This window comes from Mus caroli, chromosome 6, assembly GCF_900094665.2.
Source record: "Mus caroli chromosome 6, CAROLI_EIJ_v1.1, whole genome shotgun sequence".
In the NCBI taxonomy this organism is placed as follows: Eukaryota; Metazoa; Chordata; class Mammalia; order Rodentia; family Muridae; genus Mus; species Mus caroli.
In genome coordinates, this window is record NC_034575.1 from 140,074,623 (window position 1) to 140,080,552 (window position 5,930).

Genomic DNA, 5,930 nt, shown 5'->3' on the forward strand with positions numbered 1-5,930 from the left:
AAAGAGAGGCCCATTGGACTTGCAAACTTTATATGCCCCAATATAGGGGAATGCCAGGGCCAAAAGAATGGGAATGGGTGGGTAGGGAAGTGGGGGGGCGCTATGGGGGACTTTTGGGATAGCATTGGAAATGTAATTGAGGAAAATATGTAATAAAAATATTAAAAATCAAAAAAAAAGATTTGTAAATCACTGATTCAGTACAATTAAGCAAATTATCCTTAGTCATCATTATGAACAATTGAGACCAATTCCCCTTAAAGATGATCACTAATGACTTAGAGATCTCCTTAACAGGAGTGGGAAATATTAATAGTCAACTGCTTCTATTTTTATTGCCTTTTTGTAGCTAAACATAGTGTTTGAATTTGATTTATTTCTATGTAGTTCTCTACAGTGTTCTCTTCTAATCATGTCCCAAGCCATAGGTCAACTTCATTTAAGACTTGCTCTTTCTCTATAATCTTATGATTTACACATCATAAATTGTTTCCATTATTTCATGTTATGTTCTGAGAACTGGCTGATAAAAAAACCCACTACATATAACAAAATTAGTAACTACAAAAATAAATACCACTTTTGTAATCACTTGCTGTGAACCTCAGGCTTGAACCTATCTGTAAAAGTCTCCCTGCTTTTAGTCAGGGCCAATTCTCTCTCCTATTTCTAAAGAGACTGCAAGTTTGGCCCAGCCATTAAATAAATTTTATATTGAGACCATAATGAACAGATGCATTCATTGACCCAACTTCAAGGGAAAAAGACACCCTACTGTTCTTCTGATTTTACTGTATGAGTGGAAGTGGCCATCACATGTCTGAGTTCATCTATTTTGGTTAGTGCCTTTGTACTCTTTTACCATTGTTCTCTGCTGTCTGTTGAGTTTGTGTTTTCAAGTTTTGATGAGAAGATAGGTGTCATACTGAGTCCAGACAGGCAAATTGCTCGTGAGCTCCATTCTACATCTTTAGGGGTTCTAAAAGACTAAATCCTCCTGGCTGCCTCCATCCTGGCTCCCAACTGAAGCTTGTTTTGTCTCTGTCCCTCTCATTGTTTCAGGTCTCATAGATATATTAGACACTTCTTTAATCTCTCCTATTTGCAATCATTTTCCCTCACTGTGATTCTAAAAAAATTCTTTTTTTTTTCCTTGCTTGCCATATCTCACACCACACTTCTGTCATTGGCCATGGAGCCCTGGATGCTGCCAGAGACATCCAAGCCCACACCTGGAGGTGTGATACAACCTAGAAAATACTATAACCTCCTATTCCTCCATCTTCTGATCAGCTGGTCCAATCCCAGAGTTTATATCTAAATTTTTGTTCTCTACTTGCTCTGGTCTGTCCCTTTGGTCACTAAATTTAGTTTTGCACACATTCTGATATCTTCTAGGTGTGAATAATATTGATGTATTGTTTTCTGCTGTTCTACTATATTAAAAAGTTGTATCTAGAATTGGATTGTGATCCTCCTCTCCTGACTCAAGAATGGTTATTTAAATTTTTTCTTCAAAATCTCTATCCTAGATCAAATATGCATCTGTCCCTAGGACACTGGTTCTCAAACCAGTGGGTTGGAACTGCTGTGGTGGTTGTATGATTCTTCAACATAGGTCTCATATTAGATATCCTATATTTCAGATATTTACATTGAGATTCATAATAGTAGCAAAATTACAATTATGAAATGGAAGTGAAAATTATTTTATAGTTGTGGGCCACAACAACATGAGAAATGATATTAATGGGTCACAGCATTAAAGACTTAAGAACCACTTCTCTAGGATGAAAATACAGGAAAAGAAAAGAAAATATGCAATGTGCTTTAAAACAAACAAAAATTTAAAAAACTCTGTATTTTAAGATTTGTATGCTTATTGAACATGGTTAAAAATTTATTTTAAAAAATCTTAATGCTGACATTTTCTGAGTTCTCATAATTATCTGATTTTTATAGTTTTCTGCTTAATAGCCTCAAGCCTATCAATATGTATATTATTCTGCAACTTGAGAACATTATAAGAAAAGAATTTAATTAAGCTTTTTGTGGAGACTTAAATAGGTTTGGCCACATAGGCTCCTGTGTTTAAATGCTTGGCTCAAAAGGAGTGGTACTATTAAAAGGTACAGCCTTGTTGAGTAGGTGTGGTCTTGTTGGAAGAAGTGTGTCACTGTGGACATAGACTTTGAGGTCTCTATGCTCAAGCTCCACCCAGTGTGGAATTCCAGTCTCTTCTTGGCTGCCTTCAGATGAAGATACAGAGCTCTCACCTACTCCAGCACCCTATCTGCCTGCATGCTACCATTCTTCCCATCATGATGATAACAGACTAAACCTCCAAGACTGTAATCCAGTCCCAATTAGATGCTTTCCTTTTTAAGAGTTTCTTTGGTCATGTTGTCCCTTCACAGCAATAAAATCCTAACTAAGGCAGAAGTTGGTATCAGGGACAGGGATATTGCTATGATAAGCTTGACAATGCTTCTCTTTGGAACAATGTGGATTGGGGACTTTGGATTAGCAAAGTAATGGAATGCTTTAAGTGGGACTTAATAGGCCATCCTAGTAGGAACATGGAAGAAAGTGGTGCTAAGGATGATTTAAGATGTGGGAACCTGGTTCAAGAACTATCAGAGGAGAAGTTTAGAGATTGTTCTTATGATATTTTAGTAAATAGTATAGCTCCTTTCCTGAAGAGTCTATCTAAAGCAAAACTGAAGAGATTTTAATTAATTGCATTAACAAAGGAAAGCTCAAAACAGACTATAGAAGACTCTGTCCTATAGTTCACTCTTATGAAGAACCTTTTGATCAGACATAGCAAACTGAGAAAAGAAAAGTACAAAATATATGGTTCAAAGATTAAAGAGGCACCAGAAAGTAGAATGGAGCTAAATTCTGTGTTTAAGGATATTAAATGGAATTAACGTAATGGTGACTCCAGGACAAAATACTACACAGCAATTATTGTTTATGTGTTTGTAGTTGAACAAGGAATAGATATACCATGTTAGGGATTGTTATGATCTGGTTATTGTTTTCATTTAGACATAAAAAGATATGTGTGTCAAATTGACAAGTGACATTGTGATGGCTATTTTTGGTTGTCAACTTGACTATATTTGGAATGAACTACATTCTAGAAATAGAGGACTCACTTGTGATTCAGATCTTGGGACTAGAAGACACTGGCTTTTGATCTGGAAAGAGACACAACTCTTTTTTTAATTAATTCATTTATTTTTTACACTCCATATTTTATTCCCTGCCCCCATCCACCCTTCGACTATTCCACATACCATACCTCCTCCCCATCCACCGCCTGTAGAACTTGAGGCATAGTGGCCATGTTTATAAAGATCTTGTGAAAAGCTTAGGTCCAGGAGTAGTGGTACATGCTTTTAGTCCAAGTACTTAAGATACAGAGGCATGTAGATCTTTGCGTTCAAGGTCATTTCAGAGAGCAAGTTCCAGGACAGTCAAACTTAGCCAGTGACTATGGAAAAAAGAAAGATGGTGTAGATATAATTGAATGAAGGGGCCATGGTCCAGTCTCAGCAAGCAGCAGAATTTGGCAGTTTCAGCCATGTGGCTCTGGCTTTAGAGTCAAGAGTAGAAGGGCTTACTGGGATAACTGATGCTAGTTACCTGGAGCTAAGAAATTAATGATTAAAAGGACATGAGCATCACTGAGGTGAAATCTTCTGGGAAGTGTTTTCTGAGAGCACAAAGAGTCTGTGTTCCAGAGATAGACATCATGCTGGCAGCCAGACTTGGTAATGCACAAGAATCACCCAGGTAGTACTGGTTTTGAAGGCATGAAGGGGTCATGGAGAGAAGCTGAGGCTTGGTACTGTGAGAAACCAGGTAAGGCTGTTAGTGAAGATTCAGCCTCAATTGCACTTAATAGCCCAGGACTGAAGGGGTCATGCAAAGGAATTGAGCCTATGAGAGGCCATTAGTGAAATTGCAGCCTAGTTTCAGCAGAATATCCCAGGGTATTGGAGATGCCTCTACTATGGAATGACTACCAAGAACAGCAGCAACAGTAGTGTGGTGTCAACTAGGGCCTAAAGTGCTACCAAAGGCATAGCTGGGAAGTGATCTAAGACCTTGGCAGGAGCCCAGAAGAGCATGTGTGGACCCCAGATATTGGAACAAGAAGCTGTGAAGCTGAAGTTGCCTTGGAGATCCCAATAGTCGAGAGATCCCAGAACCATGGGATGCCTGCCAAGGAAAATTGCTAACATGGAGTGGAAAGAGCTCAAGGGAAAAAATTGTCTTGCAGTCAATCAACAAACCTGAAAGGAGCTGGATGGACATGGAAATGCAGAGTTTGGAAATGCACATCCTGTCATATTTGAAGTCCTTTCTTTGATTTTTTTTATTTTAACTTTATAGGGGATTGAAGTTAAGAGAGTGCATGAATTTTAGAAGGAACTTTGAACTTTGGACTTTAAATATTGTTGAGATTATAATAGACTACGGAGGCTTTTGAAGTTAGCATATCACTGTGAGGGTGGGCTTTGATTTCTCTATGCTCAAGCTTCACTCAGTGTGGAATTCCAGCCCCTTCCTGGCTGCTTTTGGATCAAGATGTAGATAGAGCTCTCAGCTCTTCCAGCATCAAGTTGGCCTGCATGCCTCCATACTTCTTACCGTGCTGATAGTGGAATAAATCTCTGAAACTGTAAGCTAACCCCAAATAAATGTTTTCTTTTATAAGACTTGCCTTGACCATGTCCCTTCACAGCAATAAAACTCTAATTTAAACAATTAAGTTTTCCAGGTTATCTGCCTCCATCTGTACACAAACACAAACTGGTTATGAAATAAAATAAAAACCTTATCTCTAAAATATTTCAGTAGAACTCTGTATAATATGGTATGGGCTACATGATGACCATTGCTGCTTGACAAAGTTCCAGTACATTGACAGATTCATACGAAGTCAGACTGGGGAATCAGGAGTAAAACCTGAGGGCCAACAGAAAGAAAGGAAATAGGCAGCCTCAAGAGGTAGGAGGTGGGGGGGGATCCTCTAAAATGTACCAGAGACCTGGGAGGTGAGAGATGCTCAGGGAGGGTCCTTGGATGAAATTCCAAACACTGGGGAGAGGGAACGTATAGATTCTACCTCCAGTAGAAAGACAGGGAATCAAATGGAGGGATGGGATTGCCATCCCACAGTCAAAAACTCTGATTCATAATTGTTCCTGTGTAAAAGAACTGCAGGGACAAAATTAGAGAAAAGACTGAGGGAAAGGAGGTCCAGTGACTGGCCCAACTTGGGATCTAGCTCATGGGGAGGCTCCAAGGCCTGAAACTATTACTGATGCTGTGGTGTGCTTTCAGACAGGAGCCTAACATGGCAGTCCTCCAAAAAGCACAAGCAGCTGGAAGAGCCAGACAAAGACACTTAAACCAAACCAAAGGACAGAAGCTGGGGTTCTGTGGTTAAATTAGGGAAAGGCTGGAAGAAGCTGATGAAGAGGGCAATCCCATAGGAACACCAGCATTCTTAACTAACGTGAACCCCTGAGATCTCTCAGACACTGAGCCAGCAACCAGGCAACATATATAAGGCCCTTGACACATATATAGCAGAGGACTGCCTGGTCTGGCCTCAGTGAGAGAAGAAGCACCTAACCTTCGAGAAACTTAAGGCTCCTGGGAGTGGGGAGGTCTGGTGGGATGGGAGTGATGGGGACACCCTCTTGGAGTTGGGGGAGGAGGAATGGGATGAAGAACTGTCAGAGGGTGGATCAGGAAAGGGATAACACCTGGACTGTTAAAACAAAAAAAGTTTAAAGAAGAAGGAGGAGGATCAGAGAGGAAGAGGAAGGAGAAGAAGAAGAAGAAGAAGAAGAAGAAGAAGAAGAAGAAGAAGAAGAAGAAGAAGAAGAAGAAGAAGAAGAAGAAGA